Consider the following 26,181-nt stretch of genomic DNA (forward strand, 5'->3'; position numbering starts at 1 on the left):
TGTTATCCGTCGCTTTATACTGGAAACGTATGTTTAATGAAGTTTGGAAATACAATCGGATTTTGGCTGAGGAATTTGAAATTCGATGTGATTCACCGGAACGTGGGCTCGCGGAGTGGAGGGGCGCCAGTTAATTGTGTACAGGTATTTACGGAATAACCGTTGGAAGGCAACCCTGACTAACGAGGGTCAATGAACAAGTTTATCAATTATGAAGAGGCGGAAACATATTATCCGAATTTGCGTACACGCACGTACATACGTACGTGTAACCGACACGTTAACACCTTACACCATATCGTGTGACACCCCCTGAACGATAAAAACTCACCTATCCTCACCCCGGTGAAAAAGAAAAAAGTAATCGCGACTCCGTTTTCGTTTCTCAAACAAAAAAAAACAAAAAAACAATTCGGAAACCTGGAAACCACGTGCCACCGATTATCCATCGGAATGAAAATTTTCAACAGCGTCAGCGATATTTTCGAACGAAACATAACCCGCGTAGGTCGTACACAGGCGTTTTTTCTTCCGTTCCTCTCCTTCTTTTTCTTCCTCTTCTTTCGGTTGGCGAGGGGTGTTTGGTTAGGTATTATATATATATATATATATAGGACGAGGGTGAGGTATAGCGATTCGGGAAGATCGGGTGGAAACAGATCCGCGAAGAGCTACCTATTCCAGGGGGTGGTTTCCTAGGGTGGAAGGCGGAGCGTCGTCGCGCGTCGAGATCACGGGTGTACGTAGGGGATGGTATTCCTGCCCTCGTATTTCGCCGATCTCGGTGGTGGGGACTACCGGCGAACGCAGTTTCCTACGGTGTCCCCGTGCAGTAACCACGCGGTCTGCGACACCCTCGTGTACACTCGTGTTACGCGGGCGCTCCGAAAACCACCCTTAACGCCACGTGTCTCGCGATCGTCTCGCCGATAGGAAAAAGGGTGAATTCTCGACACGTCGAACAAACGCGTAGCGTGTTTTATCTTTCGATTAAATTTTTCGTACGTTTTGAACAGAACCAAAAAAAAACAAAAAAAAAGAAATTTCTTTTGCCCATTTTTTCCCCCCTTTCGTATTTCGAGTAAAACGATTCTCTTCTATATTTTTTCATCCCTCGGATCACGATTGAAATATTGAATTCGATGAGGTGAGTCGGGTTTGGAAAAAAACGTGATCGTAATTCAGAGATTCCGGTAGGTGTGCACGCCTAGTAAGAATGATAATAATCGGGGTAACAATAAATAACTTATGATACAAGGTAACCAGCACTTGGTGTTTTAATTACATTCGGTTTTAATGTATTCTCGGGTTCCACGGTAGAGCCTACTATGAATAATTAACCCGAAAGTGGTAAATTTGATCAGTCGTGAAATTTGATCGAACATAGAACAGCCTAGCATCACCCTCGGCGTGCACTCCGCACAAATATACATATATATATATATACGTCAACCTTTGAACGGGTTTATTAAATTTTCCACTCGAAAATTGAGCTTTTATTATTCAAATAGTAAATCGAGTTTCGTTTGATTTATCATACGTTCGCGATTATCTCATTGAAAGTATAATGTGCTCGAAATTAATCCTCGTCTGTTTTTAATCACGGGATCGCATTGAATTCACAAACGAAGCGACCGTGCTCGTTTCTATCGAAATTTGTTCGCGGAGACTAGAAAAGAAAAAAAAAAAAGAAACATACGAAGTGATGAAAATAAAAAATACTAACAAAAATGAAAATAAAGAACCTCCACAGTCCCGTTAATTATCAACCCCCGATTTGTTAGTTGTTTTTTTTTTTTTTTGTGTTTTATTATTTCATTAACAGAAACAGCGGTAGCGAACGTTATTAAAACTTTAAATCAACGATATATACAAAAAACTGTTTCACAAATAACGAGTAAAATCAAAAAAAACATAAAATAAAACAACAATAATTATTATAATGTTACTCATAATTGAATTGAAATTGTTTTTCCTTTTTTTAAACAATACAGCACCGATGGCATATCGAGGGTAAAAACTTTTCCGTTAAATTGATTACACAAATCATGGTTAAAAATTAGTTTTGTAAACTGCAGTGACTGGTAAAATCGGTGGAACTTTAATAATATAATATACAGTTTTTCGACTCGTCGTACTCACGCTGTGATAAAACAAAAATCAAAAACAACAATATCTCAGGTAAGAAAAGTTTCACGCTACAATCGCAACGGCCCACAAAAATCGAAATGATTCTGCAAAAAAAAAACTGATCAGCTCGTCGAAACTTATCGAGTGAAACGAAACGAAAGGAAAGAAAAAAAAAAAAAAAAAACCACCTCTACTATCCCCTGAGATTATAAATTCCAAAAGTTATCGCTTACGAAGATCTGTAATCCACATATCGCGTACGTTGCATACGTGGATAACCGTGTGCCGCGGTAACAAATTTCATCGAATGAAACGGTCGGAGATTTTAGGGGTTGTAATTAATTGCTCCGCAAAGGATTTTCGGTCCTCGTAATATTACCCGAAGTTTTCGCTCGCTGGTAACTTGAATATTTGTATATTTCATCCTTCGAACAAACGACAGCCAATTAGCGTAGAAAATTTTTTGAACGCCGTCGACGGTATTTATGTACCTCGTCGGAATCGCGATCGGGGGATGCGATCCGAAAATAAAATCTACTCGTCGCCCCCCCAGTCCCGAGACCTCCGCGATTCGAGCCCGCCCCCCTGAAAATTACGATCACATTACACTTTTGTCGAAGATAAATCCACTGCACGTTTTATACGTCCTGCGAAAAACAGCCGTATGCCGGGTGTGTACAGGTGTATAGGTGTATAGGTTGCCACCTATCTCCGAGGAATATGAATTTTATTTTATATCTCCTGGCGATACGCGATGCGTTTTATACGGGGCGGTATAAACAGGCTTCGGGTAAAATAAAAATAATCGAATGGAATGTTAGTGCGGAAAAATTGAATATTCCCGTTTCACTCGTCTGTTTTACATCCGCGCGCACACGGTTAAAACGGGCGTAGCGGCAGGCAGCAGAAAACGACGAGCGCCCGCGCGAGAGCATCACGTGTGTAAAAATGCCGAAAAAAGTAACCGAAAATTTCAGGAACGTGAGCTATTCTTCCACGTAGATAGGATAGGTATGTGTAGATTTATATTTTCTACGAGGGAAAAATAACCGACGAAAAACCAATTGAGAATCGGTTCATTCGATGTATCTTCCAACCCCTTCCGGCTTCTCTCGCATTCCTAATTCCGAGACTCGTATAGATATATATATACATATACACACAACGGAAGAGCTGGTTCGTTTTGTATTTTATTTCAGTAGGTTTTTTTTGTTCCTCTCATTTCGTTCGGTTTGCATCGGGGTTCGGGGGTTTGTTTGCCTTTATTTATTTTCCACTAGGGAAAGCGAGACGGCGGCGGGGGGTTGGGGGGCGGGGGAGGGGGGTGGCGGCGCGTCTCCGTGGCGGAAAATTCAGGGAACACAACATCTCGTAATACGACGACACGCGACCGCCTTACTTCCGGTTCGCGGCGCTTTTCCTTTCGGCATAAAATACGAGCACCGATTCCATTTTTCGAGCCAGCGTGCGGCCGCGCTACCCGCACTCGTGAAAACCTCCTCCGCAATCAGCGGAAAAAATTGTGCCCGTCGCGAGGAGCGAGGAGCGAGGCTTATCCGTTGAAAAGTTAAAGGGGGGAGGTGGATAAATAAAACGAAATTGTAACGCGATGGGAAAACAACCCTTTTTCTCCGGATCGGGCGAACTTTCGACGCTCGGAGGGAGGAGGAGGGCGCGCGACGGGGGACGAAGAGGGGGAGAGAGAGGGAGAGGGAGGGCGGGGAGGGGAGGGGAGGGATTGTGAGGAAGTAATCGGTTCCTCGCCGCTGTTTCGGGGGGACGGTTAAGGTAAAACAATTGAAGGCTGGGGGAGCCGCCGAACAAGAGGGCATATAATGGCTCCGATTTGTGGTGTTTTGCTGAGCGGTGCTCAGGCGAGGCGAAATCGTTTAGCACGCGATCTACTCGTAATTTTGTTCCGAACACGCCACCATACCCAACCCGACTTCGAGAGCCTTTCCTGCATACGAACACGCATGGTAGTATACATTTACAAGGGGATGTCTGATTTTAATTACAACAGGGGCCACGGAGAGGGATTATCTTTTTAACGAAAGCGAAATACACTCGACACTCGAGTTTTATAGGTGCGATTTTTCAGACATTTATTCCGAACGATTTGGAAAACGACCCCCACTCTCGAGAGTGGATTTCCAGATATAATCTTCGTCCGTTCCTTCCTCTCCGTCTCGATCGTTACAATTTTTATTTCGCCTCCAGATTCGCGATCGAGGAAATAATATCGAACGCTCAGGTATAAAATATGACACACGTACTACCACCCCAGCCGTGTAATGTATAGGCGGGAAATTGATCGATTGATTGTTTGACTGATCGATTGATTGATTAAATAGCGGCGCGATTAGCCACCCTTTGCATAGTGGATAACCACCCCTAACCTATCCCCTCGTCTATTTCCGGACAATCGTCACACACGCGAGGGCTAATTGACGAGTAGATTGTTAACACCGGTTACAGCGGTAAGCAGAGGTAACGCACGCTATACAATCCTTCCGCAGAGTTGGAAAATCTAGGCACATCGCATTACACGCGTATGTATGAGGCGTTTCGCGCCAGTTGGAGCTAATAATTTTTCCAACTACCGTTTTGTAACGCGATTCGCAATTTTCCTAATTCCCGCGATTCTTCGCGGCTCCGTGACGCGTGACTGAAAATTTATGATTCTCTTCGAATAAAAATGAAAAAAAAAAACCAGTTTCTTCTTCATTTTCGAGCGAATCGTAGAAAGCTTTTTTAGAGAGAAGAACTGTGGAGAAAAATTGTCAATCGGATCGGATGAATAACTCGGTAGAAAAAATCGTTGATCGATTTGGCGCTGAATGGCTTATACATACGTGTGCGCGCGTGTCGAGCGAAACAGGCCAACGATCGGCGGCAGTCCGCAACCCTCGTAGGTGGTTAACAACATCGGATAATAAATTGATTACGCCTACGTACGGTGGGACAGGATCGATGCAAGATAGCGACCGCAAAATCCGATCGCTATACTCGATGATTTATCGTTTCGTCATCCCGAAAATTCTACAGGTGCCCGACGCCCCGTTCGTACGCGACGGGGTAATTAAGCTTTTCCCAGTATTTTCGGGACGAGGAAAATTCGGAGAAGAATCAGTCGATTCGAACGAGACGACTCGCGGTAAAAAATTGGTCCACGAGTTTTGCAGGACGTCAGTTACATCATCCGGTTGGATGATGTCAGAAATTTATGAAATTCTAGATAAAATTCTTCCAAAATTTTTCAAAACACTCAACTTTCGGCCATTTTCTTCCTCCTTTATCATTATTACCGTTTTTTTACCAATATTTTTTTTTCTCTCTTTCTTCTAAATTCGGCGGCGCGATTCAAGGTGGTCATAGAAAATTCCCAGAGGCGATTCTACGGGACGTCCAACCATACGGTGAGATTGGGGTGGATTGCCACGGGTGACATTACTCACGTAATAACTCGGCGTGGTTTTTATTTTTTTTCCCTCCCGTTTTTCCCCCGCGAACAACCTCAAGGCGTGAAAACTTGCACCTCGTGTCTTTCACTCCCATTTTCTGCGGAACAACCCGCTTTCGCCCGGCTCCTGCCTCTCGTCCATTTTTCCTTTTTTCTTTCTCTTCTTTTTCCTTTCTTCTTTTCTCTTTCTCGACCTCCTCGCGCCCTTGGCCATTATATCTAGGTGGGATGCACGTGTGTACAGCGCATACGACTTAGACGCCGAACGTACAAGTATATATTTGTATACGGTACACACGTGCACATAAAACCGCGCGTACTCCGCGACAGGGTGAGGAACGTCAAGCTGACTGCGCTTTCGCTCAAATTGTTCCGTTAAATTACCGTGCGCTGCAGAGAAACCACCCCCTTTTTCACCTACCCTCTTTCCAACCCCCCTCCCTCCCGCCCTCCCTCCCGCCCTGCCATTTTCCACCCTCTCCGCCTTCCTCGCACAGGAGTAATTTGGTGTACATTGTGTCACCTGTAATTACAACGCTGCAAAGTTATTGTTATATATTTTCCTCGGCGAGATATGTGTGTATACCGTACACCGTATAATGTACCGTGCGTTATATGTACAATTTGCGCGTATGTATGTATATAATATATATAATATATATATACGTACGTGTATGTAGATATTATACGGGGGTGTGTACTGGAAACGATGGAAAGGGGAGTGACACAGGGAAACTTTAAGCGTACACCTATACCTATCGCAAATTGCTGCAGATTTCAGGTGTGTACGTACCGGCCGTACATTATACCTAGATGCATTTCTCTACGTAAGCGGGGTAAATTAGGATTTCAACTGCTTTCGAGGCGTCAAGCCTTATACCGTTCCCTGCACGGATGAAAAGCTTTCTTCGCCCCCTCCCCCCGCCTTCTCGGTTGCACGAATCTTTGTTTCTTTCTTGTTGTTTTTTTTTCTTTCTTTCTTTCTTCTTCAGAGAATTTTCTCTATTTTCCAGCACCCAACTTGATTTCCATTATTTTTCTTTTTTTTTTTTTTCTATCACTCCCGCGGTCGTGACGATCGTTTCACTTCGGTCCGGTTGAGGAGAAATCGTCTTACCTCGTCGATTCGAGTCTCGCTGTCCTTCCTTCGATAATATCGCGGCTCTCACGTATTAGTTTTGCGGGGAGGTCCGGTGCCAGTGTACGTTTCTTTCCAATTAAACTTTTCCATGTCACGAGTCTCGCTGGTTAGTTTTTCCGAAACTCGAACTGAAAAACCAACCCCCATGCAATTTAATGAGGATATTAAAAAATAATCCGATCGATCGGATCGGGTGTAAGCGAAAATTTTCGAACTAAATTCGTCGGGAATCGTCGAAACGAAAAATAAAAAAAAAGGCGTTGGATGAGACGAAAAGCAAAATTGGTAAGATACCCCGAGAGTATGGAGAAAAGTAATGGAAGGAGGTAAGTGTGTGGCAGAAGAAAACACAAGAAAAGGATAAAAGTGGAGGAGGAAAAGGATAGAAAAGAGTAAAAAAAAATAAAAAAATGGAAAAGAAATTGGTTAAAGACAGTAGGAGAGTTGGCACGCGGTCTGGACTCTGAAAAGCCATAGTGGTTTTCCAGACTTTGTCACATATTGCGGAGTCTCCGAACGTTCGTACGGTTATACGTATATACCGAGGGGGTGGGTGGTGGCGTGGGGGGGAGCGCTCCACTTCGCCCCGAAGAACAGAGGTGAAGAGAAAGTCATTAGAAGGAAAGAAGAACAAGAAGACCGATAGAAGTAGTCGTAGGAGAAAAAAAAAGAAGAGAGAAAAGCGAGAGAAAGACGTAGACGGTTAGGGGGAATAAGAATAAGAAAAGGACAGAGTTATGGAATCGGAGTTGGAGTTTGCTGCGAGGATAAAAGGGGGTAGGGGGAGGGGGGGGGGAAAGGGGTTTCGGTGGTCCGTAAGTATACCGCGGGTTAGTGGCCGTATGGGAAGGAATAGCATCACCACCTGGTGGACGCAAGAACGTCTCTATAATTGCAAAAAGTACAGTTTCCACAGCCTCTCGGTCATCTCTCCTATCCGCGGTACTTCGCGGCTGGTCACGGCGAGGCTGCCGTTCCCGCCGTCGGTTCTGCTACCGCCGTACACATATACACCGCCGACGAGGCGGAGGGTGTGAGTTTGCTTATGAGCGCCAGATGTTACCCTTTCGCACCGTAACTTCCGTCCGCCTACCCCGCGTCTGTAGATGTGTTCACGGTTGTGTCCAGAGACAGCGATTTCTCCGTGACCTCCGCAAACCTCGTACACCACCCTGGAACGAGCAATTATGTATCCGACCGCTTGTGTACTTCCTGAAAAAGAGAATCTTAGGAATTTACAGAATTAGGAATCTTGGGATAGAAAAAAATCTTGGGACGAAAAAAAGAATCTTAGGATTCTCCAGTCTCGATAAAAATTTTTTGAAAGTACTTTGCGCTCGTGTGCGTTTTTTTTCCACGTACACAGAGATGCATGAAATACATATATATGTGATACGTATACACTCTCGGTTTCTACGTGTATTTATTTATGTATTAAATGGGTATTATTTATACGGTCGAATACCCGATGAATATGCATTGTTTCGGGGGTTGTTGGTTGTTGTATGTAGTATACGGCGGCGAATGAGGGGCCTGGGGGGTGGAACGGGGCGAGGGGGAGGGTGGTGGGGGGGTAGTAGCCGGGCTAGGTGTCGAGTGCAGAAGCGTCGCTATCACTGCCTCATCAATCACGCACACTCCCGTAGGACACCCGGGACACCCGGGACACCCGGGCGCCCGTCAAGCCCCCGTATTCAACGGTTCCGCGCGACGGTACAGTACGCCCACGTCATCTCTCAACCCCACCCCGGGCGCCCGCAATTGACACTAATTTACGTAATTTTTTCGCCCGGCGCACATGTCACCGCGACACCTCCGGACACCCAACCCCCTCCCCCCCTACCCCTCTACGTGTATATATTTCATCCCCCTCGAGCCTCCCCGTGAACCCCGTCGTGGCCCCCGTAACCCTATTCTTCCCGCCCCGTATTACGCTGTTCGGGGGTGGAAACTGGAAGCGGCGAACGCGTTGTACCGCGCGCCCCACCTCCCTTGTACGCGTTACTTTGCGTGTGTATATATTTTGTAACGGCGTGTACGCGGATCGTTACGGCGGGCGGCGAATCGTCGCGAAATCAACGCTAACCGGACGCTTGTCTTCCAAATGAAATTGATTAATGGCGACCCGGTGTTTGTACCGAGGGTATTTAGACGGACGGAGAAATTCGAGGATTACGCGTCCGTCCTTCCGTTCGTCTCATATTTCATCGGCTACGTTCGAACGTTTTTCACCCCGTCCCCCTCCTTCCTGAGCGGGTGACACCCACGTCGGGTGGCGATACGAATTGGTCATCTGGACGCAAATGCGATGGAAATTAAGAACGCGTTATTTTCGTTCGTTCGATGTTCTTCGGATTTCGTTGTTCGCTCGGCTACAGGTCGCGGGTGGCGTGGTCGCCCTGGAAAACTGCAGACTCGGAAAATTGACAGATAGATAACCATCGAGCGGAAGGAAGGGGGGTTTCGAGAGCGAACCTCCCTACCGCTATTTCAGCGGAGGGCCCCGCAGACGTGGAGAGATGGATGAGTGATTCGCGTTGGTCTACCGGCGCGGCCCCACCCGACACACTGTCGGACGTCTTTTCCCCCTTTTGACATTTAATTACCCGTCCCGTCCGACCAGAGGGATAATTTCCACCCCGTTCCGCCGACCTTCCCCCCCGCCCCCCGCCGACTCTTTTCGCTCTTCCCCGTGTGTTCGGTGTACCGAGAGCGCGAGAAAATCGGTAAACTGATTAAAACAACGATTTCCAATTCTGACGTAACGACGCGGTAGATCGCTCTTCCGCCCCCCCACAACCCCCTCCCTCGTTTCCTTCTTTTCTCTTTTTTTTTCTTTTCCTTGGGGAATAAAATATTCCGTACCATCGGTTTGCGGATCTCTTGCGATACGCGGTTTCTCCTGAACTCGTAATTCCGACACACCGATACACCGGACGGTTGTTCGACGGCCGTCTACGTACCGTATATTTCGGGGGTATTATTATCGTCGTGTTACGCTACGAGGGTGGTGGTGGTGGCGGCGTCCGCCCCGCTCGCCCCGAATTACCGATTATCCCGTATAGATTCCGGGCGGACAGCTTGACGGACAAACGCGGGGGATATCCATCGCTGTACGTTGAGAAATAGAGGTACGTGGGTACCTAAGCGGCGGCCAGAGTCCGCTCTCTTCCTTATTCTCGTTCCGGCTCGCTCCTCTATTCTCCATAACGGATTCTGGCTTGCCCACAGCCACATCAATTTGACCGATGGATTCCCGACCGCAACGAAACGTTGGATACCGTAATTTCATCCACACTGTAACTCCCCCCCCCCCCCTCCGACGCGGCGTCTTCCGTCTACGTCTATTTCTCTATTTCTCTATTTCTCTATTTCTCTATTTCTGTCCGCCCGAAGCGTTTTCAGGCTCCAACGGACTCGGCTCGTCCACGTTTACCCGCGCGGATTCCATCCCCGACAAATTTTGTACGTCGTACTAACCACCCCAGACTTTATACCAGCCCCCGAAAAGTGAGTGGCGTTCGCGAGAAGAAACGAAAGAAAAAGTGAAAAGAAAAAAAAAAGAATTTTTTCAATTCACTCGAACTAATGTACGCGCGAAAGTGTGATGAAAAAAAAAAGCAAAATATATACATATATTGAATATGAGAGAGAGTAGAGAGAAAGCACTTTCGACACGCGCTCATTGGTGGGTTTTAGTGGTTCACAGGATCTCGTTCGATGACCCGCAACATCCGGCGAGCGAGCGGATCCCAGGATCATTATCCCGAGGAATTCCAGACGATTCCGATCCGTCCGTCGTACGTACGTCACGGGTAGCGATCGAGATCGCCGATGGGAGGACGGATAAAATGACGCGAGGACCCTCGAGCGGATCTCGCGCGTCGGATGATCTCGCGGTCGAATTTATTTCGCGTTTCCTTGCCACGTCGAGACGGGGAAACCGCACGTACGCGATACGTTTATTCGTATACTTTCTCTGTGCCGAGGATGAAACGACGGGATACAAGCCGTCGCGTAACGCTCGAGCGTGTACACCTGTGGGTGTACCGTAGCGCGAGAGGGACGACGAACGAGAGAACCGACTGTAAATGGCGTAGAGATGAGGAGGATGAAAAAGAGGAGGACGCGGGGGGGGGGGGAAGGAGGGGGGGGAATTTCCCCGTTTCAGGAGAAGGTCTCGAGTACCTCGAAACCCGGACTCTGAAAACTGTTCCAGGTTCACCGGAGCAAGAGCTTTCATCATACCACCGGCACTTCCAGTTATTGCACGCGCGCGTTAAGTAAGCGCTTCACAAGTTGGCAGCTGCACCACCACCACCACCACCACCACCACCACCACCACCACCACCACCAACCCCCCAGCGGCGATGGCTGCTCGGGGGGCGAAAGGTTGCACGGAGGGTAGGGGGTGGAGGTCCGATTACCTCGCGTGCCTCGTCGTACTCCTGAGTACGAGAATTTGTACTTTTATCATATCGGTACGTAGCGATTGGACCATCGAGCGCCGGTAGATCTGAATTCTAACGTTCCAAAAAATGGCGACCGCTGTTTTCGGTAGGTTGAAAAATGTCCGACTCAATTGAGTTATTTTTCCTCGCTTTTTCTCATTTTAACAATAGCTAGATTTTCTTCCTCACAGAGTCCATTAGGTGCTTGAGGTGTTCGCGTTTCAACCCGCTACTTCTTCCGGTTGGTTTCCTTTCCAATTACAACGCTTATAAACTGCAACGAAAAGTCTGTGCGGATATAGTGGAGCGCGAGCGAGGGAGGATGAGATTAGGTGAGAGGGTTAGGGGAGGGGGGGTATTTTAGGGGGTTGAAAAGTTGGTTCCAAGAGTAAACGCGCGGGTTAGCTGGAACGAGGAAAGCGAGGGAGGGGGGGGGGGGGGCGGAACGAGGGGGGAAAGCGGGGGGCGTTATAAGAGATATAGCAGTCGGGAGACAAACTCCTCGCGTAGAAGAGGCAATATCTGGAAGGAAGTCCGCCTGGCAGAAAAATGAGCCCGAAGGAATGCCGGGAATTGCCAGACTTACGGTCAGACCCCAAGAGACGACGCCTCGCCACCCCCCGCCCCCGGCGACCCCCGCCCCCGTTCGCTGCTCACCCCCCCCTTTCCTCCCCCCCCCCCTTTCCTCCCCTTTATATTCTTGTCCCATACCTCTACACCCGTGTACATACGGCTAGGCAGAAACTGCGCAGCCTATATCACGAGACGCGCGACTACGTGTCAGGAGAAAGGGTAAACGCGAGAGTACGTCGTAAGAAGAGGATCAAAGTTTACTGCGCCCTGGAGGCTACTAGAAACCACCTCTCAGTCAGCTTCATTCTACGCCTCTCCCCCGCCCGCCCCCCTCCGCCCCTCGCCCTTGAAAACCACCCTCTCGTCGTATCTTTGGGATCGCGACCAAAACGACGTCCCGCCTCGAAACTCGGATACCCGAGCCTCCTCGGAAAACGAGAAAAAGAAACGACGGAAAAGTAATTTTTTTCTCTGCGGAACGAAAGAATTAAACAGTTGGAGGTTTATTGAAGACGAAGAGTAGGTGACAAAAGTAAGGAAAAACGAATTGTCCGGAAACCTTGCGTGATACGATTCGGCGGTGTCGCGTAGGTTTTCGGTATTGGTTTTTTTCTTTTACCCGGAGGGAGTTTTTCGGTACGGTTTTTCCGAGTTTTCCTTATTTTCATTTTTTTTGTTTTTTCCTCCCTCCCCCGGAGCACTCGTAAAAACCGCAACATTTCCAACGGTTCCGTAACGTCGCTCCCGGTTGAAGCGGAATAGTTAGTTGTACATACGGGGCTGAAGTATGGAAGTTGGTTTTACGCACGGTGTGCGGTCGGTGGAGGAAAAGCCTCGAGAGTAGCCGACCGTCCGAACGGCTTCTCGTTGCACGTTACTCCCAACGTCCACCGCTTCCAGTAGCGTTCGTATTACTCGAGCTATGTAAATGAATTTCATTTAATTACTCGAGGCGAGAATCGAGCGGACTGAGGATATTCCTTGGCGGTGGAGCTGCGGGCGATGCGCAACGAAGAACCAGGCGACGACGTTACAGTTTGTCTTCAGTTTTCGCAATTTTCGCCAAAAGCAAAAAGCTCCGTAACCGCCTAGCTACACGACACGACACCTTGACGCAGAGGTGCTCTCGGACGCCGAGAAAATTATCGTCCAATTTTTCTTTCACCGTCGTTTCTATTCGTTTATTTTATTTTATTTATTTATTTATTTTTTTTCTTTAATTCCGAGGAATCCGCTGGGGTGAGAAAGTGCGTCAATTGGCGTGGATCCCGTGCGGTCGTAACGTTCATCCCGCTCGTTGAAAACGCGTGAATTTGAACACGTACCCTTTTTCCCGGGCTTACACTTTTTTCAAACCCAAATAACGGAAAACGTCAGCGGTACGCGGAAACCCTTTGGTTGATAAAGCTGCCGCGAATTACTCCCAAGTTTTAATTGCATCGAGAACGCCAAAAAAGGAGAGAGGAGTACCGAAAAAAAAAAGGAAAAAAAAAAAAGAAAGGAAAAAAATCAAACGAACAATCAACGGGGTGCAACTGAGGAAAAAAAAAATAAACGAGAGAAGAGAGCGAAGTGTGAAAAAAAAAAAAGGAAAAAGAGTCCCGAATAAATATTCGAATGAAAATGAAAAATAAAATGAAAAGGAGTCGTAAATTTTATTCGCGCACGCGGTCGCTCTCCACTACCGCCGTATATACCGCGATTATTCCGGACGCTGCAGACGCATAGATTGTAATCAAACTATATATATTCGTCGATGAGAAAGTTCCCTTATATTTTTTCCCTTGTGCCTGTAACGCGGGCGGATGAGGTAAGAGCTAACCGTATTTTATACCAGACGAGGTACAATAATAATCTTTCCTTTCTCTTGTCATCGCGACGTAACTACAGGTGCTTTTTGTAAGTTTTACACCGTCGGACTTTGAAAAGTATTACGGCTTTATACGAGGTGAGAACGTCGCGCGTTATATCCGTACGCGAACGCTTTTGCGCCGCATGACATTTTACAGCAATAGTTACACTTATATATATATATGTATATACGCGTACAATACGGCTATGAGCGCATCGAATTGCAAAGTGAACGACCTTGAGACACGCAATATTCCGGGATTACGAGACACCTGTCGTAAATCACGGGGGGTTCACTTCACCGTCTAACGAGACTGACCCCCCAAGTACACCCCCCTCCCCCCCCGGTATCGACTTTCCCTATTTTATTTTTATTCATCGCCTCGTTCGATTTTTATTTTTTCATCCATCCACCGACTCGCGTGACATACGGGGGAGATTCGAGGAAAGAGCGAAGAGCTCGAAGAGAGTGAAAGATTTCTTAGCGATTTCATTTTTCGCTCTCGTTCTTTTACCGCGTTTACGGCGAGCGTGTGAAAATACACTCGATTGATTCGCGAGTGTCGATTTTATCGCAAACCATTGAATGCTCAATTATTCGTTATTGTATCGCTGGGGTATTGTATAATTTATGCGCATCGATCCGAATCTACCTATATATATATGTACAGTGATATTAATTGTCAATGGTGTAAACTTTTCGGTACGTATAAACGGTGTAAATTTAGTAATTATAATACCAGCGGAACGTAACACCGGCAACGAACAGAAATATCACGCGGTAAACAATTTCGCGATTGCTTTTACGATTATTATTATTATTATTATTATTATTATAGAGGGTGAAAGTTTAATACCGAAATTATGTGGCGTACGGTGATACCCGATTCCCGTTTACTTTACATTCGGTTAATTAATTCCCTTGATAATTGTACCCCCTTTGTATTTCGTTTGGGTAACTTTAGGAAAGAAACAATTTTTTTCTCCTAGATACCAATACAGAAGGGAAAAAGAGAAACGGACGTTCGCGTGAAATAAAATTCTCGGTTACGCGGTTTAAAAATTATTTTTACTCTCCACGTTTTTTTTCCTCATCTTTTGCTACAGTGGATATCTTGGAGATACTTGAAGTTTCCTCCTTAAGGTCGTGCCTAGAAAAATTGAGCACAAATAAGAGAGCTTCTCCGGCTGAAGGAGGGTGGTAAGTGGGTAGGAATATAAGGATCGTTGAGAGGGTGTCCTGGAGGGGGTGTACGGCGACGATGCGTTATAAAATACTCGTTATATAGTTTCCCTCCGAGATATGGTCGGGATATATATATACACACATATATATACACGTGTATATACGCGAGGTCGGGTAGAGAAACGTTGGACGACGCGGGGTATGAGTTGGTGGAATTTAATTTAGAACTTGATTTAAATTTTAGCGGGTCATAAAATGGGGAAATAATTTGTCCCTTGAACGCTCGCGTAACTATACCGGATCTTCCGCTCCCTCGGCACGGACGCCGCACGTCTGCGACTCTCCTTTTCGAGGGGAAAGAAAAAAATAAAAAAACCCACACGCACACAAATCGTCGAAAACTTCCTCCAAAAGTGGTCAATTTTTGTCTCTCCGAAGGGCTCGATAACGAGGAAATTTATTTCCATCGCAGCAGTTCGTCTGGGGGTAGAGGAACGGTCGCGGGTACTCGTTCGAACAGAGATTCGGAGCGGCGGTTGCGTTTCAAGGACCACGGGAGGTAAGGGGGAAGGTTGAAAGTATCAGTCGTAGGTCGCCTCGTCCCGTTCCTCCCTCTTTCGGCGGCGGGTCGGCTCCGGGATTCATTAAGGTCGGATGGAGGTGTTAATACAGCGAACATTGCCGGTGTAAACGGCGCGCCGAACCCCCTCTGAGTTCGCGAGGGGGATGAAAGGGGAGGGGGAGGGGGAGGGGGAGGGGTTAGCTAGTTCGAGTCGTCGGAAGATGTAGATGCCGCGCGGGTACCCGTTTCCCCTCCCCCTCCCCCTCCGCTCGGCGGAGCGAGGGTTTATAGAGGAGCTTCTTAGCTCGAGAAGTGAATGAGCAGAAGCGGTATGAGGAATTCCCACTAGCTCTAGCTGTACGGTAACGCGTATATACCTCGGTCGGTACCGACTGTGTGCGGGGACTAGAGTTCGCAGGGATACGCGGTGCGCGCGGGGACCTCGGCAGAGAGATGAGGCTATGAAGCTAAATTGCCGTGGCTCCTACCCTATATCCGCACCAACACACCGCGCGGCCCGCCTCCCCCACACCACCTCTGTACCCGGTAGCTCGAAACAGCGTCGAGCTCTCCAAGTGACGAAAACTATTAGCTAAGATTTAGATACAGCTCATCTCATCCAAGTTGCTCCGCGTTCCTTTCCCCTCCCGAATCCGTCTCCCTTCTCCCCCGCACTCTCCCTCCGAGGAGCACGGTCCCTTATCCTTGGGTATTACACATGCACGTGCACCACGTACACGTGATCCGTGACACGGAGTCCTCTGCCGTGTCATTGAGTTTCAATCAACCCTACAGCCCCATATTCTCCGTTAATTTTAACACCTCAACACTGCGGAATATTAGCCGGTTCGCAGATTAGAATCGCTTCAACCCCCTAACGTCTCTGGGATAGAGTCGCGGGAGGTTGGAAAGCCATATATATCAATTTCACCGGGATCATCTTCGGGTATAGGAAGGGACTAATCTAAACTTGGCGCAACGTGTAAAATCTCACCTATACGCGTGTACACCGAGTTTTAATACCGTTATTAACGTTCGCCCATCGAAAACGTGTAAAGTTGGTTTACTTAACAAAAGGTAGACGTGTGTACTCGTATGTTTGCCCCGATACATGCGCTTGTATATGTATATATACACATCTATGCATATACACAAATTTTACAAGTTAAACGCAAAGTGTTTGTTAACAAGTGTTTACCTACACACGTACTCGATATCATCTAGTTTCTGAGTCTTGAAGTAGAAATTGACAAGAAACACATCCGTTGAATACTCGCGAGTAACTCTCGTCGCTAACGAGCTCCCACTGAGCCCGGGGGCTCCGGTTCCAGTTGCGAGGAATCGAAAGCTTATTACCTGCTCCGGTAACTCGCAGTTTTCCGGAAGAAAAAAGTGCAAAATTTCCATTCACTTTCCGAATCTCTCTCACCGGCGAGGCCCCCCCCCGCCGAGTCACGTAATAAGAAAGGCCGGGATAAGCTTCGAGATTCCTCCGGTTTATCCTCGTCTATTTTCGGAGCTTCTACGGCCGAAAAGGTACGAGGGTTTTGGCGGAGGCGACGGTATCCGCGAACGCTTGGCGTCGTCGCGACGCCGTTTGCTCTTTCGAGGAGTTTTGGCGCGAGTCGCGCCACCCACGGCTCCCTTTTGCCCTGCCAGTTTCTCCGTGTCACCGAGAAGCAACAAGTTGCTTCTATCCAACGTCGACGACCGACGCCACCGCCGCCGCCGCCACTTCCACCCCGCTCCCTGCCTACCGCCGTTTCTCCCCGACCTCGGTTTTTCCGCCACCCGACCGACACCCATCCCCAAAGTATATACGTATAGGTATACACGTATCCACGGCCGCGGTTCTACCGTTAAATCATTTTTAAACGTCCTCACGATCACGCGCCGCGACTTTTATTCGAACGATAAAAGTTAAAGCCATCCGGAACCATTAATTTCATTTTTCCGACAGATATTTGTTTCCCACGAAGATCTTGACGCGAACGGCGTATACCTGTGTAGACGTGGAAAAGATTTGTTTAAACGCCGAAGGAATTTTCAACATTTCAGTAGTTTCTAGTCTCTTGTTTCATTTCCGACGGATTTCTTTGCGGAAAATTTATGGCGGTAGATTTTTTTTTTTTTTTTTCTTTCATCTCTTATCCTTTTTCTATCGCCTTGCCTTTCGATCGAGGATATTTGATGATTTCCATTTTTGGGAGGCGAGTCGAAAAATTTGGAAAAAAACCATTCTCGACTCGCCTCCCCAATCCAACCGACGCGTTTTCGTTCGCGGGCATCTCGTACCGTAGCTCTGGAAAGTTTCCGGCCCAGAAACTTACGGCTACGCGTACGTATACATCATGCAGAGTTTCAGTGGCGCAAACGTTGATTGGTAACGGTGCCGGGATGTGCGGATAGGGTGGGAAGGTTTCGCAGAGCGAAAAGAGGGACGAAGGAGAGGGGGGGGGGGGGGGTTCCGAACTATTCGCGGAATTTCGTGGATTCCCGGCCGCTCTTTCGCGTTACGGGTTACACGGTGCCTCGCTCCCTCGGTCTCGGTCTCCGTTCCGCCAAAGGAAATTTTCGGAAAGAGCCGCGGAAACGGAGAATCGCGGCGTCGGTGGACGGGAACGAGGAGGAAAAGGGTAGAAGCGTGTTGCGAAGGGCCGAGTAAAAGGGGAGTCGGGGATAGCGAAAGGGAGACGGAGAACGTCGGCGAAGGGGTGGCCCGGAGAGAAGAGCTCCGTCCGTCGAGTAGGAGTCGGAGTTCGTCGGTGGCCACTCGTGTTGCCCCTCGATACAACGGCGGAGCTCTCGCCCCCCGACTGTCGGCGCGCCGGCCGGCGGCCCCTCCGCCCGCCGCCACCCCTACTTTCCGTCGACCTCGAACCCGACCTCGACACGGGGACGATCGCGGCTCTCGTGACCGCCGCTTGACCAAACAAAACCTCCGAATACGGTTAGCGTGGCGATTCCATTCGATTCGATTCGATTGATTGGTTGATTGATTGATTGATTGATTGATTGATTCATCGATGGATTTGTTGTTTGGTTAAACGGAACGAACCCGTCACCGATTTTGCACAGACTCAACAATCGCCGGAATTATTATTAGCTTGATCGATGTGTTCATACCGACCCGAAGACCCCTTTCGCCCTATGTATTCCTATTAACGGATACACCCACCTACTTTCGATCGACCGCGAGCGTTTCACTTCAACTAATTTGGTAAAGCGAACTACCTCGCAAATCCCGACCCGTTCGAAGGGTCGTCGAGGGCGTTGCTTGCCGGCGAATCGGGCAAAGATCGAAACTCGGTGCGACCTTTCGAGACGATTTTTGACCTCTCGAAAGTCAAAACGCCCGTTCACCTTTCGTTCGCTTTTGAGGATGGACTTTTTTTTGGCCGTTCGGTCCGCCTCTTGTGAACATTAGACGCTCCTCGGAATACTCGTATATTAAACACATAGCTCGGAGCAAAGGGTTTTGCGAGAGAAGCCGGTCTACGGTCCACAGTAGGCTGAACTTCTGAACGAACGTTCGGCCAACAACTCGTCCGTCCTCAAACAATGATTGACGTTGCCGCGAAATTGCCCCCGTGTAAGCTCGCCTGTAAACATCGACCGGGACGGCTGAATGGTGTACAAACGTGACGATGGTCCGTTGTGTGTGCGCGCGCGAGTCGGCTGTAAGGTACCCCGAAAACTGTAAGGACCCAAAGGACGCGACGGGATCAAACCTCGGACCATCCGAGCAACTAATGCCAACCTTACTTTAAATTTCCTCACCCTACCGGTACGCGGTTGCCTTTCCATTTCCACCGCGCGCTCGCCAACCGAGCAAAGCAACGCCGTTTGTTGCCCTCCCCCCCACCCCCGCCCCTGTTGATCGCTGCGAAGGAGCTTTTGGATCTTTCGATGGTGTGTGCATAGGCAAAGTAGTCGAGATTCCAAGGATCGAAAGGGACGATCCGAGCGAAAGGGAAGTGTATCTCTTGGGATCCTCCGAGGCTCCTCTGTCCTGAATTCGATAGCGAAGGAAAATAAAAAGCGAGAGACAAGCGAGAAAAGTTGCGTCGGTTCGGTCTCGTCGTAGCGCAACGTCAGGCCGACTTCTGCACCGATGCAGGAGAGGAGAGGCGAAATCTGCTGTAATTAGACCATAAATTTTCAATTAATTAACCAACCGCGTAACGATTATACGTCCTATTCGTCACCCGTCGTCTCTACGTGTATATTTTCGGCTCGGTAATTGTTACGTTACCTCCATCTTCGTATTACCGTTTCCCAACAGCGCGATCGCGGTAAATTCTACAGCTAACTTCTGTCTCCGTATAACGGTAGAGAAATTTCCGAGAAAACATGGCAGCGCGCATAGCTTGATTATTCCCCGTAGTTCAAATTGACGCGATTTTCCTCGAGAAGTCAGACTGTTAATTATGAAGAGTTAACACATCGGGTTACCCACCTTCCGTCACCCTCCGCGTGCCAATTAACAAAAATTAATTTCGCCCCACTTTCGATCGGAATTAATCCAGCCGGGAATCTAGGGGGATGTTTCGAGTATTTTGGGCCGTGAAATCGAAAGAGTTAGCGAACGGTGGGAAAAAAAAAAAAAACTACGGAAGGTCGTCGTATATTCGAATTTCTACGGGGGAAGACGTTTCGGAAAAATTTCCACCACTTTTCCCCGCATACCCCCGTCACGACACTAGTTTGCAGTTTGCACTTCGTAGAACTGTTAAAACTTCTCATTCCTTCCTTTCCCGTCTACGTAGCGCAGTAGTAGGTACGGTATACCTATGTAGGTATATAAACCCAAAAGACTTTTCAACAACTCCGGGGGAAGGTAAAGATTTTCCAGCAAAGAGGGGCCCCTGGATGGGAGTAGGTGGGACGGGATCGAAGAGGGTCGGGTCGGGGAGGAGCGAATAAAATTCTTGGGATAACTCGCTTCTTAATGCCTTTCGTTGGTTCGATTAAATATTTTGAATTTCAACGTCGAACAACCAACCGTTGGTTTTGCCTCGGAGGGAACGGGGACTTGTACGAGCGAACGACCCCCGTCCCTCCCGTCCCTCCCGTCCCTCCCGTCCCTCCCCGGACTTGACGTCCTCCTCTCTTCCCTCGCCTTATTCATTTTCCCCCGTCTTTCCCTCCTTTGCCACCGACGATCCGAAGGTATTCGTAAATTGTTCAGATTCGAGCGACTCGTGTGTAGACTCCGCGACTTCTGACCGCCGCCGCCGCCTTCAACCTGGAACAGAATTCTCGGTATTAACAAACTTTCGAACTTCGCTGCAGCGGATCATTGGCATTAGACGAGACGTTGGATAATCCTACTCCTCCCCTCCCCGTGAACTCGAAACACACCGAACAGAATGGACCAACGTCGACTCGCTGAATTACAGTTCCAACGATTCCGCGTGGAATAAATCAACAATATTTGAATCAGATGGGAATTTTTCCCGAAGGAATGAAAAGTTTCGAATCTTTGCGGATCGCTCCACGTGGCAACGAACGGCCCATGAAGCCTCTCCGATCGAACGAATAATTGATTCGGCAACGATATCGTTCGGCCATAGGCGATACCGTCCTTTTCGCGAACATTTAACGGGTAATTAGATACGATGGAGCGGCGTCGCTGCCGGACGATGGTAATTCGATTCAAGTTATATTCCCCTAGTTTTGGGGATTCGGTGAATAATATCCTTTCGCACCGCAGGTATTACATATTTGACAAAGGTACATAATGCTCGCACGCAATTACCGCTCCATGTAGCCCTGACACAGCGGCTGACCGGATCGTACGAAATCCTTGCGAGCTGTGTTGGAGCTTTCCAATCCACGCGCACGATTTACACGGACACGCACGCAACGTTTGCGAGGGAGCGTACGCTTTGCGATGCACCACATGTATATATGCGGAGGTGTGTATGTATATGTATGATATCCTCGCATGTGCCATGTACAGCAATATCAACGCTACCGATATACGCGCTCTCGGTCGGTTCAGATGCAGAAAGTTAATGCATCGACATCAAAGTGGAGTTTGCGGCAGGTACAATAATTGCACTCAAACCTGGCGGCGCTCTCATCCCTTCGTCATTTCCCTCTTTTGCCGCCCTTTCCCTTTACATGTATATTATATAACCTTTTCACAGTTTTCCCATTTTAGTTCCTCTTTGGCACCCCCGCCCTCCCTCTCTCCCTCCCTCCTCCCTGGCATCCGCTGGTCATGTACCGCTGGACAGTCCGAGGGTCGGGGGAGGGAGGGGGGAGGGGAGTCGGAGGTAGAGGGCATTTCGTGGGTGTAATAGCCTCTCTTTTTCCCCCCTTTTCCTCGCACTGTGGGCCGTTCGCGACCCGCGCTTTCATTGCTGCCGTTGCCACCGCGCGACTCGCGAAAGCTCGTATATTACATTCTTCTCCGTTCACCCAGTCAGCCGTTAATTTAAAAACTATGTGGCTATAACGGACGCCCTTTATGTGTATATCGCACACACACGGAGATATACGTATAGGTGGGCGTGGGAACCTCGTTTGCCAGCTTTGAAAAATAAATTTTAACTAAAAAACAAAATTTTCGAATATACTTATTACACAGATCGTAACGCGAATGAACGAACGAAATAGAAGAGAGGAAAAATATGAAAAATCAAGAGTTTTTGGAAATTAGGAAATTAATAAATGCAGATAACACGAGAACTCCTGCGTCCTCCACGGGCAAGAATTTATGAAAAACCGTCCTCTGGTAGGGTGATGATAAAAAAATAAAACGTACCTCGAAAAACAAAATGAATGTACGTTTCGTACGAAATAAAGGTGGAAAAAATATTTTCTCCAAAACGTGTGACGGATTCTTTTTCCTCTCGTCCGTGTTTTTTGTGTGTGTACATGGGTACGTACGAATGTGGGGTTGTTGTACCCTAAATGCAAGCTCGTTCAATTTCAACCGAGCTCTGAGCAGTTTTTTCTCTCCGTTCGAAATCGAGGGTGCGTGTGACCTCGTGAAGGGATTCAATGACACGTAGACACCGTGAGTGCGTTATTTTATTTTATGCTATTTATGAAATGTGAAATCATCGACCTTCGTTTCACGAAATTGACAATGAAAAAGAAATAAAAGTAATTTGAAAGAATCATTGCGCGTTTGTTCGAAATTTCTCACCCTGCACTGCCCTGGAAAATAGATCATTGAATGGAAATCGATATGCTAATGGTATGTGGAATGAAGATGAATGTGTACAGCGTAAAACGTATATGTATATGATACACGGAGTATGAATTGGAAATTTTCGTTACATTCGTACGTGAAAGTATCCATTATCGGATACGAGGTAATTTTATCACCGCGAATGTTACGTATTTCTAAAACATGAATCAACTGCAACGAAGGCACAGTACCTACTTACTGATTTAATATCGTAGAAATATTTTTTTTTTACGTTTCTTCAAAAATTTCAAAAGATGGTCGAATAATTATCGCACCTTCGGGTAGCCTGAATCGTTTAAAAAAATGATCTGTGAGTATTCGAATGACCAAAGTCTTCATTATTTTACTTCTCCCTTTTCTGCGCATTTTTCATCGCCCTTTTTCTAGGATCTATTTTATTTCGCCTCGCCGTTTGCATTCCACAGAATTCGACAAGTCGCAAGAAAACGCTCGATTCGCCGGACTGAACGTTAACCGAGAGAAATCCGTATAAAAGAGTAAAAAGGAGATAAAAAAAAAAAAAAGAAAAATACACCAGTGAATTACCCCGAACACGTATCCACCATACTCGTAGAAATATCGCAAGGCAGGCAGATTTCGCAATTCTAAATTTTCAATTTGAAATTCTGAATTCTCATGTGAAAACAAAGTGAAGAGATGGGCTTACACACGTATATGTATAATACCTTCCATGATCCTCGGGCCGCATCGCGTGCAGTATTTCAGATATGTGAGTTATATAGAGTCCGCCTGACCAGACGACGTATAAAGCCCACATACGTACTTATGACGTGTATCCCCACATACCTATATGATTACACATATGTATACACAAGCGGTGTAAAAGTGGTCTATAGGTAGGTTAGCGGGTTAGCCATCCTCGACGTAGATAGAGAGGAGAGGAGAGAGAAAGAGAGAGAGAGAGAGAATGGAGCATGGTATATCCTTGATATTCCTGCGCGCGGAAACGAACGTACGGTGGGATAGGTAGGTAGCTAGGTAGAGTTAGCTGGTGTAGGGGGTATTTTCCGGATGTTCGCGTTCGGAACCGGAGTAGTTTTAGTCAGGTTGAGTGGCCGTTATATGGGGTTCTAAGCATTTTGATTCTGCTGACCACTGCATCCCCTTTATCCCCCACTCTCCGCCTTTCCCCACCCCACCCCCCCCCCCCTTCCTCATTTCGCCTCTTTCTCACCCTCGCCATCTACCTTCCCTCCCGCGACCCCCCTACCCCTCGGGGCTACGTGGGCAGCTTCGCAATTGTGCACACTTCCCCCTCCCCCCTACCCCCCTAACTTTCGCCCCTGCCCTCCCGCCTTCGACCCAACACCCTAAAGACCTGGGGGTTACGGGAGCTACGGTAGTCAGCGTTCGTCCAGTTATATAGCCTCGTATTGACACCTTTCTCGTTTCACGGGTCCGGAAACTGAGGAGGAGAACATACTCCGGGGGTAACGTGATGCGAAATATTTTTTACGACCAATGTTTGCGAATTATTGTAAATTTGCGCCAACGTTATAATTAAAAATTTGAAACATCGTAGACGGTAGGAGAGACGAAATAGCAGGCGAGTGATCGTATGGAATACGAAGTGAATGTATAGATTGCACGAATATAGGAACTGAGGTTTGTTACCGCAGTGGAGGGATCTTTGAGAATTCTTTGGGAATTCCTCTCCATCTATCTCTCTGTGACTCTGGGCTGTGTGTGCACGTATACCTATACGGATAGATTTTTTTCTTCTCTATTTCTTGGGTCTTCCTTTTTTTTTTGACGCATGACCGGCGCCCTCCGGATACCTTACAGGACCGGGGGAGTCCCTGGTAGGAATCGCGTGATCGGAAACTAGAACGATCTCAGGTGAGGTGAACTCTGAGAGTTCGTTGCAAAGGAAGATAAAGAGAGGGAAAAATAGAAGAAAAGAAGGGGGGGAAAGGATATATAAAAAGAGTAAAAGGTGGAGGACCGTGCGCTCAGTTCCAGCCTAGGGGTTGCAGCTTCAATTTTTTTTCATTCCTCTCTCTTTCTCTTTTTCTTTCTCAAATTCATTTTTCTTTCTTCAGTTTCTTCTCGTTTTTTTTTTTTGTTTCCTTCGTTTTTTGTTCTTATCATTCCTTCATCCTTTCCCCTCCGCCCCTCTTCGGCCTCTTCTACCATCACGCCCAAAAAAGAAGGGGGAGTTATAGGGGTGCCGGTGAAAATGTTGAGCGGGGACCATGGCAGTTGGCGAATAGAGCTATTGATTTAAAATATCCTCTTCCACTTTCATCCCGCTCATAAATTTTCTCGGTCCAGGGGGCAGGGGGTAACTTTTGATCGCTGTTAAGGACGGATGGGATGCTGATGTTTTTTTTTTTTTTCTTCTCAACGACATTTATATATCTATATGGCATCGGAGGCGAAGGGTGAATTTTAGATCTATGGGGGCAGCTACTACCCCCGCACAACTACGTACATCGGCCTCTGGTGTTTTTTCGGCTCGATATCAAAAGTAAAAACCACAAATCCGAGTTCCAAAGCCTCGCCACTTTGGTCGATATCATTTTCATCGATCCCAGAGATTTCGAATTTTATCAGAGAAGAACAAGAGAAGAAGAAAAAATATGTAGCCATAAAACGTTACGTTCGAAAATCAAGGAAGAGGTGATTTGTTTGGGGAAGACAAAAAAAAAACCAAGCAAAAGAAAAAGAATACAAATCAAATTTTTATAACCATGAAATATGAAAAGCACCGTGCCTCAGCATTTTCTGCAAAAATCGCTGACTCGCCGAGATCTGGGAAAATAATCTGTAAGAAGGAAAATAAAAAAAAAAGGGAAAAAACCTAACCAGTGGATAACTAAAAGGATACTTTTGAATAAAATCTGTGATTGATTCCTACGAAGAAGGTTATATCCGGTTTGTAATTCCTTCGGATCAGCAGATTTATGGTGAGTTCGGGGTATTCGGATGAAACGTGATCGTCTGCGTTCCACATTTGACACCTGGTACGTATAAAATAATAAGGAGTTTTGAATATTCAGAGGTCGTTTCGCCCCGTCGGAACTGCTAAGGTATACGTACGTACCCGCAAGAGTATTTGGCATCCTCCCCGGCGCAACCACCTGTAGGGGGAGAAATAAGAAAGGAGAAATGAAAAGGAAGGATGAAGTTAAGGGAAGAAAGGAAGGAAGGAAGGAAGGAAAGCAGGAAGAATGGAAGTAAGTAAAGAGGCTCGTCACGTTTTGCCCAATTAATTCGAGCGCTGCTTTTGTCATGAGACGATTCGTTGGTCTGCAAAAGAAAAAAAAAACGCACACAAAAATGAAAAAAAAAAAAAAACAGAACGGAATAAAACGTAAAAAAAAAAAAAAAGCAAAAAGCAAAGAGGTAAAAATAAAAACGGAATCCAGGACTACTACTTCCCGGGACTGGAGTAAAAAGCGAGTACAATGTTAAAGAGTGGTCGTATGAGAGAAGGAAAAGAAAACTCTCTGTACGTTGGGGGGGGTGTAATGTAACGTTAGATATGGCCGACGCGTACCAAGATGTACCTATTGACGTCAGCTACACTCCCTCGAGACAACGCTAGTCCTCCTCTGTACCTACCGATGAACGAATACGTGTGCGAGAATACG

At 47.2% G+C, this 26,181-nt stretch overlaps 1 protein-coding gene across 2 annotated transcripts in view; it reads left to right on the top strand.

Annotated features, from left to right (window-relative positions):
* Positions 1–827: 827 nt before the first annotated feature.
* The window catches only part of LOC105686036 (lachesin-like), a 66,363-nt gene continuing 41,009 nt past the window's right edge, over positions 828–26,181 (top strand). For both annotated transcript variants that reach the window (XM_048656466.1, XM_048656467.1), the window contains exon 1: positions 828–2,181. The gene's annotated coding sequence lies outside the window, so the exon portion shown is untranslated. The remainder of the gene's footprint in view (positions 2,182–26,181) is intronic.

Source organism: Athalia rosae, chromosome 6 (assembly GCF_917208135.1).
Source record: "Athalia rosae chromosome 6, iyAthRosa1.1, whole genome shotgun sequence".
Classification (NCBI taxonomy): Eukaryota; Metazoa; Arthropoda; class Insecta; order Hymenoptera; family Athaliidae; genus Athalia; species Athalia rosae.